This window comes from Camelus dromedarius, chromosome 18 (assembly GCF_036321535.1).
Source record: "Camelus dromedarius isolate mCamDro1 chromosome 18, mCamDro1.pat, whole genome shotgun sequence".
Lineage (NCBI taxonomy): Eukaryota > Metazoa > Chordata > Mammalia > Artiodactyla > Camelidae > Camelus > Camelus dromedarius.
In genome coordinates this window covers 33,413,011-33,428,148 of record NC_087453.1, presented here as the reverse complement: position 1 = coordinate 33,428,148, position 15,138 = coordinate 33,413,011, and positions in this window count along the sequence as shown.

The window sequence follows — 15,138 nt, the reverse complement described above, 5'->3', positions numbered from 1 at the left end:
TCCCATATATTTTTATGGAGTGTAGTATGCAACTGAAAAGAAACTTTGTGTTCCCAACAAGCTAGGTGAAATACGGTTTAACACTCACTTATCTCTCAGAACTGAGCATGTGGAGAGACTTTCGTTCATCTAGCACAAAGGGAACGGGTAGAAAGGGAAACTTTTACTCTGGTTTCTCACTCTGTTTCGAAGTGCCGGTTTGATATTCCTGCAGTATTCACTGTGAAACCGATTTGGATCTAGTCCCTCCCATTATATATGTATGGAGGGTAGTTTGCAACTGAAAAGAAACTTTGCATTCCCAACAAGCTAGGTGAAGGACGGCTTTCACACACACTTATCTCTCAGAACTGGCATGTGGAGAGACGTTCGTTCATCTAGCACAAAGGTAAGGGGTTGCAGGAGAATCTTTTACTCTGGATTCTCATTCGGCTTCCTAGTGCCGGTTTGTAGTTCCTGCAGTTTTCACTGAAAAACCGAGTTGGAGCTAGTACAAACCCATATATATTTAAGGATTGTAGTTTGCAACTTAATAGAATCTATGTGTTCCCAACCAGCTAGGTGAATGACGGCTTTCACACACACTTATCTCTCAGAAATGAGCATGTGGAGAGACGTTCGTTCATCTAGAAGAAAGAGAACGGTTTGCTGATGAAAATTTACTCTGGTTTCTCAGTCTGTTTCCTAGTTCCGGCTTGAATTTCCTGCAGTTTTCACTGTAAAACAGTGTTGGAGTTAGTACCACCCCATATATATGTATGGAGAGTAGTTTGCAGCTGAAAAGAATCTATGTGTTCCCAACAAGCTAGGTGAAGGAAGGCATTCAAACACACTTATCTCTCAGAACTGGGCATGTGGACAGACTTTCGTTCATCCAACACAAAGGGAACGCTGGCAGGGTGAACTTATACTCTGGGGTAGCAGTCTGTTTTCTATTGCCGGTTTGAATTTCCTGCTGTTCTCACTGTAAAACAGATTTGGAACAAGTATCTCCCCATATATATGTATGGAGTGATTTTTGTAACTTAATAGAATCTGTGTGTTCCCAACTAGCAAGGTGAAGGACGGCTTCCCACACAATTATCTCTTAGATCTTAGCATGTGAACAGACGTTCATTCATCTAGCACAAAGGGAACGAGTTGCAGTAGAAAATTATACTCTGGTTTCTCAGTCTGTTTCCTAGTGCCGGTTTAAATTTCCTGCAGTTTTCACTGTAAAACCGAGTTGGAGCTAGTAACAACCCATATATATTTATGGATTGTAGTTTGAAACTAAAAAGAATCTATATGTTATCATAAAGCTAGTTGAAGGACGGCTTTAACACACACTTATCTCTCAGACCTGAGCATGTGGAGAGACTTTCGTTCATCTAGCACAAAGGGAAAAAGTTGAAAGGGAAACTTCTACTCTAGTTTCTCACACTGCTTCGAGGTGCCGGTTTGATACTCCTGCAGTATTCACTGTTAAACCTAGTTGGAGCTAGTACCTCCCCTTATATATTTAGGTAGGGTAGATATCAACTGAAAAGTAACTTTGCGTTCCCAACAAGCTAGGTGTAGGAAGGCTTCACACACACTTATCTCTCAGAACTGAGCATGTGGAGAGACGTTCGTTCATCTAGCACAAAGGGAACGATTTGCAGGAGACACTTTTCCTCTGCTTTCTCAGTCTGTTTCCTAGTGCCTGTTTGATGTTCCTGCTGTTTTATCAGTAAAACCGAGTTGGAGCTAGTACCTACCCATCTATATGTATGGAGTGTAGTTTGCACTTGAAAAGAAACTTTGTGTTCCCAACAAGCTAGGTGAAGGATGGTTTCACACACACTTATCTCTCAGAACTGAGCATGTGGCGAGATGTCGTTCATCTAGCACAAACAGAATGGGTTGAAGGAGAAACTTTTACTCTGGTTTCTCACTCTGCTTCGTAGTGTCGGTATTGACTTCCTGCAGTATTCACTGTAATAACTTTTTGGCGCTAGTACCGGCCATATATACGTATGGAGTATAGTTTGCAAGCTGAAAAGAATCTTTGTGTTCCCAAGAAGCTAGGTGAAGTACGGCTTTCACACAGACTTATCACTCAGAACTGAGCATGTGGAGAGACGTTCGTTCATCTAGCAAAAAGGGAACGGGTTGCAGGAGAAACTATTTCTCTGGTTTCTCAGTCAGCTTCCTAGTGCCCGTTTGATGTTCCTGTTGTTTTATCTGTAAAACCGAATTGGAGCTTGTACCTCCCCATAAATATTTATGGAGTGTTGTTTGAAACTGAAAAGAAACTTTGTGTTCCCAACAAGCTAGGTGAAGGAAGACTATAACACACGCTTAACTCTAGAATTGAGCATGTGGAGAGACGTTCATTCATCTAGCACAAAGGGAACGGGTTGCTGGAGAAAATTTTACTCTGGGTTCTCAGTCGGCTTCCTACTGCCGGTTAGTTGTTCCTGCAGTTTTCACTCTAAAACCGAGTTGGATCTAGTACCAACCCATATATATATATGGATTGTAGTTTGCAACTGAATAGAAACTATGTTATCCCAACAATCTAGGTGAAGGTCGGCTTTCACAACTGACCATCTGGAGAGACGTTCGTTCATCTAGCACAAAGGGAACGGGTTGCAGGGGAAACTTGTACTCTGGTTTCTCAGTCGGCTTCCTAGTTCCGGATTGATGTTCCTGCAGTTTTCACGCTAAACCCGTGTTGGAGCTATTACCGACTTATATATATGTATGGATTGTAGTTTGCAACTGAAAATAAACTTTGTGTTCCAAACAAGCTTGGTGAAGGACGGCTTTCACACACACATATCTCTCAGAACTGATCATGTGGAGAGACGTTCGTTCATCTAGCACAATGGGAACGGTTTGCAGGTGACACTTTTACTCTGGTTTCTCATTCGGCTTCCTAGTGCCTGTTTGATGTTCCTCATTTTTTTATCTGTAAAACCGAGTTGGAGCTAGTACCACCCAATATATATGTATGGAGTGTAGTTTGCAACTGTAAAGTGTCTTTGTGTTCCCAACAACGTAGGTGAAGGACGGATTTCACACAAACTTATCTCTCAGACCTGAGCATTTGGAGAGACTTTTGTTCATCTAGCACAAAGGGAAAGTGTTGAAAGGGAAACTTTTACTCTAGTTTCTCACACTGCTTCGTAGTGCCGGTTTGATACTCCTGCAGTATTCACTGTAAAACCGAGTTGCAACTAGTACCTCCCCTTATATATTTATGTAGGGTTGATAGCAACTTAAAAGTAACTTTGCGTTCCCAACAAGCTAGGTGAAGGACGGCTTTCACACACACTTATCTCTCAGAACTGAGCATGACGATAGACGTTCGTTCATCTAGCAAAAAGGGAACGGGTTGCAGGAGACAATTTTACTCTGCTTTCTCATTCGGCTTCCTAGTGCCTGTTTGATGTTCCTCCTGTTTTATCTGTAAAACCGAGTTGGAACTAGTACCTACCCATCTATATGTATGTAGTGTAGTTTGCACCTGAAAAGAAACTTTGTGTTCCCAACAAGCTAGTTGAAGGATGGCTTTCACACACACTTCTCTATCAGAACTGAGCATGTGGAGAGACGTTCGTTCATCTAGCAAAAAAAGAATGGGTTGAAGGAGAAACTTTTTCTCTGGTTTCTCACTCTGCTTCGTATTGACGGTATGGAGTTCCTGCAGTATTCAATATAATACATATTTAGGGCTAGTACCGGCCATATATGTGTATGGATTGCAGTTTGCAACTGAAAAGAATTTCTTTGTTCCCAACAAGCTAGGTGAAGGAAGGCTTTCACACACACTTATCTCTCAGAATTGAGCATGTGGAGAGGCGTTCGTTTATCTAGCACAAAGGGAGCGGGATGCAGGAGACAATTTTATTCTGGTTTCTCAATCTGCTTCGTAGTGCCGGTTTGAAGTTCCCGCAGTATTCACTGTAAAACCGAGTTGGAGCTATTGCCTCCCCATATATATGTATGGAGTGTAGTTTGCAACTGAAAAGAAACTTGGGTTCCCAACAAGCTAGGTGAAGTACGGCTTTCACACACACTTATCTCTCAGAACTGAGCATGTGGAGAGACGTTCATTCATCTAGCACAAATGGAAAGGGTTGCAATTGAAACTTTTACTCTGCTTTCTCAGTCGGCTTCCTAGTGCCTCTTTGATGTTCCTGTTGTTTTATCTGTAAAACCGAATTGGAGCTTGTACCTCCCCATAAATATTTATGGAGTGTTGTTTGCAACTGTAAAAAAACTTTGTGTTACCAACAAGCTAGGTGAAGGAAGACTATAACACACACATAACTCTCAGAATTGAGCATGTGGAGAGACGTTCGTTCATCTAGCACAAAGGGAACGGGTTGCTGGAGAAAATTTTACTCTCGGTTCTCAGTCGGCTTCCTACTGCCGGTTAGATGTTCCTGCAGTTTTCACTCTAAAACCGAGTTGATCTATTACCATCCCATATATATATATGGATAGTAGTTTGCAACTGAAAAGAATCTATGTGTTCCCAAAAATCTAGGTGAAGTTCGGCTTTCACAACTGAGCATGTGGAGAGACGTTCATTCATCTAGCAAAAAGAGAACGGGTTGCAGGGGAAACTTGTACTCTGGTTTCTCAGTCGTCTTCCTAGTGCCGGATTGATGTTCCTGCAGTTTTCACAGTAAACCCGAGTTGGAGCTATTACCAACCCATATATATGTATGGATTGTAGTTTGCAACTGAAAAGAAACTTTGTGTTCCCAACAAGCTTGGTGAAGGACGGCTTTCACACACACTTCTCTCTCAGAACTGAGCATGTGGAGAGACGTTCGTTCATCTAGCACAATGGGAACGGGTTGCAGGTGACACTTTTACTCTGGTTTCTCATTCGGCTTCCTAGTGCCTGTTTGATGTTCCTCATTTTTTAGTCTGTAAATCCGAGTTGGAGCTAGTACATCCCCATATATATGTATGGAGTGTAGTTTGCAACTGTAAAGTATCTTTGTGTTCCCATCAACCTAGTTGAAGGATTGCTTTCACACACACATATCTCTCAGACCTGAGCATGTGGAGAGACTTTCGTTCATCTAGCACAAAGGGAAAGGGTTGAAAGGGAAACTTTTACCCTAGTTTCTCAATCTGCTTCGAGGTGCCATTTTGATAATCCTGCAGTATTGACTGTTAAACATATTTGGAACTAGTACCGCCCCTTATATATTTATGTAGGGTAGATAGCAACTGAAAAGTAACTTTGCGTTCCCAACAAGCTAGGTGAAGTACGGCTTTCACACAGACTTATCACTCAGAACTGAGCATGTGGAGAGACGTTCGTTCATCTAGCAAAAAGGGAACGAGCTGCAGGAGAATCTATTTCTCCGGTTTCTCTGTCTGTTTCCTAGTGCCAGTTTGAAGTTCCTGCACTTTTCAATGTAAAACCTAGTTGGAGATAGTACCTCACCATATATATGTATGGAGTATAGTTTGCAACTGAAAAGAAACTTTATGTTCCCAACAAGCTAGGTGAAGGACTCTTTCACACACACTTATCTCTCAGAATTGAGCATGTGAGGAAACTTTCGTTCATCTAGCACATAGGGAACGAGTTGCAGGAGAAACTTTGATTGTGGTTTCTTAGTCAGCTTCCTAGTGCAGGGTTGAAGTTCCTGCATTTTTCACTGTAAAACCGAGTTGGTGCTAGTACCTCCCATATATATGTATGGAGTGTAGTTTGAAACTGAAAAGTAAAATTTTGTGTTCCCAACAAGCTAGGTGAATGACAGCTTTCACACACAATTATCTCTCTGAACTGAGCATGTGGAGAGACGTTCATTCATCTAGCACAAACGGAATGAGTTGCAGGAGAAACATTTATTCTGGTTTCTCAGTCTGTTTCCTAGTGCCTGTTTGATGTTCCTGCTGTTTTATCTGTAAAACCGATTTGGAGATAGTACCTCCCCATCTATATGTATGGAGTGTAGTTTGCACCTGAAAAGAAAATTTGTGTTCCCAACAAGCTAGGTAATGGATGGCTTTCACACACACTTTTCTCTCAGAACTGAGCATGTGGAGAGACTTTTGTTCATCTAGCACAAAGGGAAAAATTTGAAAGGGAAACTTTTACTCTAGTTTCTCACACTGCTTCGTAGTGCCGGTTTGATACTCCTCCAGTATTCACTGTAAAACCAAGTTGCAACTAGTACCTCCCCTTATATATTTATGCAGGGTAGATAGCAACTTAAAAGTAACTTTGCGTTCCCAACAAGCTAGGTGAAGGACGGCTTTCACACACACTTATCTCTCAGAACTGAGCATGACGATAGACGTTCGTTCATCTAGCACAAAGGGAACGAGTTGCAGGAGAAACTTTATTCTGGTTTCTCAGTCTGTTTCCTAGTGCCGGTTTGAAGTTCCTGCAGTTTTCACTGTAAAACCGAGTTGGAGCTAGTACCATCCCATATATATATATGGATTATAGTTTGCAACTGAAAAGAATATTTGTGTTCCCAACAAGCTAGGTGAAGGATGGCTTGCACACACACTTATCTCTCAGTAATGAGCATGTGGAGGGAAGTTCGTTCATCTAGCAAAAAGGGAACGGGTTGCAGGAGACACTTTTACTCTGCTTTCTCATTCGGCTTCCTAGTGCCTTTTTGATGTTCCTGCTGTTTTATCTGTAAAACCGTGTTGGAGCTAGTACCTACCCCTCTTTATGTATGTAGTGTAGTTTGCACCTGAAAAGAAACTTTGTGTTCCCAACAAGCTAGTTGAAAGATGGCTTTCACACACAATTCTCTCTCAGAACTGAGCATGTGGAGAGACGTTCGTTCATCTAGCAAAAAAAGAATGGGTTGAAGGAGAAACTTTTTCTCTGGTTTCTCACTCTGCTTCGTAGTGACGGTATGGAGATCCTGCAGTATTCAATATAATACCTATTTGGGGCTATTACCGGCCATATATATGTATGCAGTATAGTTTGCAAACTGAAAAGAAACTTTGTGTTCCCAACAAGCTAGGTGAATTACGGCTATCACACAGACTTAACACTCTGAACTGAGCATGTGGAGAGACGTACGTTCATTTAGCACAAAGGGAACGGGTTGCAGGAGAAACTTTTTCTGTGGTTTCTCAGTCGGCCTCCAAGTGCCGGTTTGATGTTCCTGCAGTTTTCACTGTAAAACCGAGTTTGAGTAGGTTCCAACCCATATATATGTATGGATTGTAGTTTGCAACTGAAAAGAATCTCTTTGTTCCCAACAAGCTAGGTGAAGGAAGGCTTTCACACACACTTATCTCTCAGAATTGAGCATGTGGAGAGGCGTTCGTTTATCTAGCACGAAGGGAGCGGGATGCAGGGGACAATTTTATTCTGGTTTCTCAATCTGCTTCGTAGTGCCGGTTTGAAGTTCCCGCAGTATTCACTGTAAAACCGAGTTGGAGCTATTGCCTCCCCATATATATGTATGGAGTGTAGTTTGCAACTGAATAGAAACTTGGGTTCCCAAAAAGCTAGGTGGAAGAAGGCTTTCACACACACTTAACTCTCAGAACTGAGCATGTGGAGAGACGTTCATTCATCTAGCACAAAGGGAACAGGTTGCAAGAGAAACTTTTACTCTTCATTCTCAGTCGGCTTCCTAGTGCCTTTTTGATGTTCCTGTTGTTTTATCTGTAAAACCGAATTGGAGCTTGTACCTCCCCATAAATATTTATGGAGTGTTGTTTGCAACTGTAAAGAAACTTTGTGTTAACAACAAGCTAGGTGAAGGAAGACTATAACAAACAATTATTTCTCAGAATTGAGCATGTGGAGAGACGTTCGTTCATATAGCACAAAGGGAACGGGTTGCTGGAGAAAATTTTACTCTCGGTTCTCAGTCGGCTTCCTACTGCCGGTTAGATATTCCTGCAGATTTCACTCTAAAACCGAGTTGATCTAGTACCATCCCATATATATATATGGATAGTAGTTTGCAACTGAAAAGAATCTATGTGTTCCCAAAAATCTAGGTGAAGTTCGGCTTTCACAACTGAGCATGTGTAGAGACGTTCATTCATCTAGCAAAAAGAGAACGGATTGCAGATGAAACTTGTACTCTGGTTTCTCAGTCGGCTTCCTAGTGCCGGATGATGATCCTGCAGTTTTCACTGTAAACCCGAGTTGGAGCTATTACCAACCCATATATATGTATGGATTGTAGTTTGCAATTGAAAAGAAACTTTGTGTTCCCAACAAGCTTGGTGAAGGACGGCTTTCACACACACTTCTCTCTCAGAACTGAGCATGTGGAGAGACGTTCGTTCATCTAGCACAATGGGAACGGGTTGCAGGTGAAACTTTTACTCTGGTTTCTCATTCGGCTTCCTAGTGCCTGTTTGATGTTCCTCATTTTTTAATCTGTAAAACCGAGTTGGAGCTAGTACCTCCCCATATATATGTATGGAGTGCAGTTTGCAACTGTAAAGTATCTTTGTGTTCCCATCAACCTAGTTGAAGGATGGCTTTCACACACACATATCTCTCAGACCTGAGCATGTGGAGAGACTTTCGTTCATCTAGCACAAAGGGAAAGGGTTGAAAGGGAAACTTTTACTCTAGTTTCTCACACTGATTCGAGGTGCCGTTTTGATACTCCTGCAGTATTGACTGTTAAACTTATTTGAAGCTAGTACCTAACCTTATATATTTATGTAGGGTAGATAGCAACTGAAAAGTAACTTTGCGTTCCCAACAAGCTAGGTGAAGGACGGCTTTCACACACACTTATCTCTCAGTAATGAGCATGTGGAGGGAAGTTCGTTCATCTAGCAAAAATGGAACGGGTTGCAGGAGACACTTTTACTCTGCTTTCTCATTCGGCTTCCTAGTGCCTTTTTGATGTTCCTGCTGTTTTATCTGTAAAAGTGAGTTGGAGCTAGTACCTACCCATCAATATGTATGTAGTGTAGTTTGCACCTGAAAAGAAACTTTGTGTTCCCAACAAGCTAGTTGAAGGATGGCTTTCACACAAACTTCTCTCTCAGATCTGAGCATGTGTAGAGACGTTCGTTCATCTAGCAAAAAAAGAATGGGTTGAAATAGAAACTTTTTCTCTGGTTTCTCACTCTGCTTCGTAGTGACGGTATGGAGATCCTGCAGTATTCAATATAATACCTATTTGGGGCTATTACCGGCCATATATATGTATGCAGTATAGTTTGCAAACTGAAAAGAAACTTTGTGTTCCCAACAAGCTAGGTGAATTACGGCTATCACACAGACTTATCACTCTGAACTGAGCATGTGGAGAGACGTTCGATCATCTAGCACAAAGGGAACGGTTTGCAGGAGAAACTTTTTCTCTGGTTTCTCAGTCGGCCTCCAAGTGCCGGTTTGATGTTCCTACAGTTTTCACTGTAAAACCGAGTTGGAGTAGGTTCCAACCCATATATATGTATGGATTGTAGTTTGCAACTGAAAAGAATCTCTTTGTTCCCAACAAGCTAGGTGAAGGAAGGCTTTCACACACACTTATCTCTCAGAATTGAGCATGTGGAGAGGCGTTCGTTTATCTAGCACAAAGGGAGCGGGATGCAGGAGACAATATTATTCTGGTTTCTCAACTTTCTTCGTAGTTCCGGTTTGAATTTCCTGCAGTATTCACTGTAAAACTGATTTGGAGCTAGTACAAACCCATATACATTTATGGATTGTAGTTTGCTACTGAAAAGAAACTATGTGTTCTCAACAAGCTAGGTTAAGTACCGCTTTCACAACTGAGCATGTTGATAGACGTTCTTTCATCTAGCACAAAGGGAAAAGGTTGCAGGAGAAACTTGTACTCTGGTTTCTCAGTCGGTTTCCTAGTGCTGGTTTGATGTTCCTGCAATTTTCACTGTAAAACCGAGTTGGAGCTAGTACCAACCCATATATATGTATGGTTGTAGTTGGCAACTGAAAAGAAACTTTGTGTTCCCAACAAGCTAGGTGAAGGACGGCTTTCACACACACTTATATCTCAGAACTGGGCATTTGTAGAGACGTTCGTTCATTTAACACAAAGGGAACGCTGGCAGGATGAACTTATAATCTGGGGTAGCAGTCTGTTTCCTATTGCCGGTTTGAATTTCCTGCAGTTTTCAATGTAAAACACATTTGGAACTAGTACATCCCCATATATATGTATGGATTGAAATTTGTAACTTAATAGAAACTGTGTGTTCCCAACAAGCAAGGTGAATAACGGATTTGACACACACTTATCTCTTAGAATTTAGCATGTGGAGAGACGTTCATTCATCTAGCACAAAGGGAACGAGTTGCAGGAGAAATTGTACTGGGGTTTCTCAGTCTGTTTCCTAGTGCTTTTTTGAAGTTCCTGCATTTTTCACTGTAAAACCGAGTTGGAGCTAATAATAACCCATATATATTTATGGATTGTAGTTAAAAACTAAAAAGAATGTATATGTTCCCGACAAGCTAGGTGAAGGACGGCTTTCACACACACTTCTCTCTCAGATCTGAGCATGTGTAGAAACGTTCGTTCATCTAGCACAAAGGGAACCGGATGCAGAAGAAAATGAACTCTGGTTTCTCAGTCTGTTTCCTACTGCCGGTTTTAAGTTCCTGCAGTTTTCACTGTAAAACAGTTTTGGAGGTAATACCTCCCCATATATAAGTATTGAGTGTTGTTTGCAACTGTAAAGAATCTTTGTGTTCCCAACAAGCTAGGTGAAGTACGGCATTCACACGCACTTATCTCTCAGAACTGAGCATGTGGAGAGACGTTCGTTCATCTAGCACAAAGGGAACGCTGACTGGATGAACTTATACTCTGGGATAGCAGTCTGTTTCCTATTGCCGGTTTGAATTTCCTGCAGTGTTCACTGTAAACAGATTTGGAACTAGTACCTCCCCAAATATATGTATGGAGTGAAGTTTGTAACTTAATAGATACTGTGTGTTCCAAACAAGCAAGGTGAAGGACGGCATTCACACACACTTATCTCTTCGAACTTAGCATATGGAGAGACGTTCATTCATCTAGCACAAAGGGAACGAGTTGCAGGAGAAAATTGTACTCAGGTTTCTCAGTCTGTTTCCTAGTGCCGGTTTGATACTCCTGATTTTTTTATCTGTAAAATCGAGTTGGAGCTACTACCGCCCCATATATTTGTATGGAGTGTAGTAAGCAACTGAAAAGAAATTTTGTGTTCCCAACAAGATAGGTGAAGGCCAGCATTCACACACACTTGTCTCTCAGAACTGAGCATGTGGAGAGACGTTCGTTCATCTAGCACAAAGGGAAAGCTGGCAGGATGAACTTTTACTGTTGGGTAACATTCTGTTTCCTATTGCCGGTTTGAATTTCCTGCTTTTTTCACTGTAAAACATGTTTGGAACTAGTACCTACCCATATATATATATGGAGTGAAATTTGTAACTAAATAGAAACTGTGTGTTCCTAACAAGCAAGGTGAATGACGGCTTTCACACACACTTATTTCTCAGAACTCAGCATGCGGAGAGACGTTCGTTCATCTAGCACAAAAGGAACGGGTGGCACGAAATAATTTACTCTGGTTTCTCTGTCTGTTTCCTAGTGCCTGTTTGATGTTCCTGTTGATTTCACTGTAAAATAGATTTGGATCTAGTGCCTCGCCATAAATATGTATGGAGTTTAGTTTGCAACTGAATAGAAAATTTGGGTTCACAACAAGCTAGGTGAAGGACGGCTTTCACACACACTTATCTCTCAGAACTGAGCATGTGGGGAAACATTCCTTCACCTAGCAAAAATGGAAAGGTGGCAGGATGAACTTATACTCTGGGGTAGCTGTCTGTTTCGTATTGCTTGTTGGAATTTCTTGCAGTTTTCACTGTAAAAGAGATTTGGGGCTAGTACCTCCCAATATATATGTAAGGAGTGAAGTTTGTATCTTAACAGAAACTGTGTGTTCCCAACAAGCAAAGTGAAGGACGGCATTCACACACACTTATCTCTTAGAAATTAGCATGTGGAGAGACGTTCATTCATCTAGCAAAAAGGGAACGAGTTGCAGGAGAAAATTGTACTCTGGTTCTCAGTCTGTTTATTAGTGCCGGTTTGAAGTTCCTGCAGTTTTCACTGTAAAACCGAGTTGGAGCTTGTAACAACCCGTATATATTTATGGGTTGTAGTTTGAAACTAAAAAGATTCTATATGTTCCCAACAAGCTAGGTGAAGGACGGCTTTCACACACACTTATCTCTCAGAAATGAGCATGTGGATATACGTTCGATCATCTAGCACAAGGGGAACGGGTTGCAGGGGACACTTTTACTCTGGTTTCCCATTCGGCTTCCTAGTGCCGGTTTGATATTCCTGATTTTTTTATCTGTAAAACCGAGTTGGAGCTAGAACCTCCCCATATATTTGTATGGAGTGTAGTATTCAACTGAAAAGAAACTTTGTGTTCCAAACAATCTAGGTGAAATACGGCTTTAACACTCACGTATCTCTCAGAACTGAGCATGTAGAGAGAATTTCGTTCATCTAGCACAACGGGAACGGGTAGAAAGTGCAACTTTTACTCTGGATTCTCAGTCTGCTTTGAAGTGCCAATTTGATGTTCCTGCAGTATTCACTGTAAAACCGAGTTGGAGCAAGTCCCTCCCCTAATATATGTATGGAGGGTAGTTTGCAACTGAAAAGAAACTTTGTGTTCCCAACAAGCTAGGAGAAGAACGGCTTCACACACACGTATCCCTCAGAACTGAGCATGTGGAGAGACGTTCGTTCATCTAGCACAAAGGGAACGGGATGCAGAAGAAAATGAACTCTGGTTTCTCAGTCTGTTTCCTACTGCCGGTTTTAAGTTCCTGCAGTTTTCACTGTAAAACAGTTTTGGAGGTAATACCTCCCCATATATATGTATGAAGTGTTGTTTGCAACTGAAAAGAATCTTTGTGTTCCCAACAAGCTAGTTGAAGGACGGCATTCACACACACTTATCTCTCAGTACTGAGCATGTGGAGAGACGTTCGTTCATCTAGCACAAAGGGAACGCTGGCTGGATGAACTTATACTCTGGGATAGCAGTCTGTTTCCTATTGCCGGTTTGAACTTCCTGCAGTGTTCACTGTAAACAGATTTGGAACTAGTACCTCCCCAAATATATGTATGGAGTGAAGATTGTAACTTAATAGAAACTGTGTGTTCCAAACAAGCAAGGTGAAGGACGGCATTCACACACACTTATCTCTTCGAACTTAGCATGTGGAGAGACGATCATTCATCTAGCACAAAGGGAACGAGTTGCAGGAGAAAATTGTACTCTGGTTTCTCACTCTGTTTCCTAGTGCCTGTTTGATACTCCTGATTTTTTTATCTGTAAAATCAAGTTGGAGCTAGTACCTCCCCATATATTTTTATGGAGTGTAGTATGCAACTGAAAAGAAACTTTGTGTTCCCAACAAGCTAGGAGAAATACGGCTTTAACAGTCACATATCTCTCAGAACTGAGCATGTGGAGAGACTTTCGTTCATCTAGCAAGAAGGGAACGGTGGCAAGATGAACTTATACTCTGGGGTAGAAGTCTGTTTCCTATTTCCCGTTGGAATTTCCTGCAGTTTTCACTGTAAAACAGAGTTGGAACTAGAAATTCCCCATCTATATGTATGGAGTGAAATTTGTAACTTAATAGAAACTGTGTGTTCCCTACAATCAAGATGAAGGACGGCTTTAACCACACTTATCTCTCAGATCTGAGCATGTGGAGAGACGTTCGTTCATCTAGCCCAAAGGGAAATAGTTGCAGGTGAAACTTTTACTCTGTTTTCTCAGTCTTTTTCATAGTGCCTGTTTGATTTTCCTGCAGTTTTCACTGTAAAACCGAGTTGGAGCTAGTACCTCCCCATATATATTTAAGGAGTGTAGTTTGTAACTGAAAAGAATAACTTTGTGATCCCAAAAAGATAGGTGAAGGACGGCTTTCACACACATTTATATCTCAGAACTGAGCATGTGGAGAGACGTTCGTTCACCCAGCACAAAGGGAACGGTTTGCAGGAGAAAATTTACTCTGGTTTATCACTCTGTTTCCTACTGCCGGTTTGAAATTCCTGCAGATTTCACTGTAAAACCGAGTTAGAGCTAGTACCAACCCATATATATGTATGGTTGTAGTTTGAAAATGAAAAGAAACATTGTGTTCCCAACCAGCTAGGTGAAGGACGGCTTTCACACACACTTATCTCTCAGAACTGAGCATTTGTTGAGACTTTCGTTCATCTAGCACAAAGGGAAAGCTGGCAGGATGAACTTATACACTGGGGTAGCAGTCTGTTTCCTATTGCCGGTTTAAATTTCCTGTAGTTTTCACTGTAAAATAGATTTGGAACAAGTACTTCCGCATAAATATGTATGGAGTGATGTTTGTAACTTCATAGAATCTGTGTGTTCCCAACAAGCAAGGTGAAGGACGGCTTTCACACACACTTATCTCTTAGATCTTAGCATGTGGAGAGACGTTCATTCATCTAGCACAAAGGGAACGAGTTGCAGTAGAAAATTATACTCTGGTTTCTCAGTCTGTTTCCTAGTGCCGGTTTGAAGTTCCTGCAGTTTTCACTGTAAAACCGAGTTGGAGCTAGTAACAACCCATATAAATTTATGGATTGTAGTTTGAAACTAAAAAGAATCTATATTTTCCCAACAAGCTAGGTGAAGGACGGCTTGCACACACACTTATCGCTCAGAACTGAGCATTTGGAGAGACTTTCGTTCATCTAGCACAAAGGGAACGTGTTGCAGGAGACACTTTTACTCTGGTTTCACATTCGGCTTCCTAGTGCCGGTTTGATGTTCCTGATATTTTTATCTGTAAACTGAGTTGGAGCTAGTACCTTCCCATATATTTTTATGGAGTGTAGTATTCAACTGAAAAGAAACTTTGTGTTCCAAACAATCTAGGTGAAATACGGCTTTAACACTCACGTATCTCTCAGAACTGAGCATGTAGAGAGAATTTCGTTCATCTAGCACAACGGGAACGGGTAGAATGTGCAACTTTTACTCTGGATTCTCAGTCTGCTTTGAAGTGCCAATTTGATGTTCCTGCATTATTCACTGTAAAACCGAGTTGGAGCAAGTCCCTCCCCTAATATATGTATGGAGGGTAGTTTGCAACTGAAAAGAAAC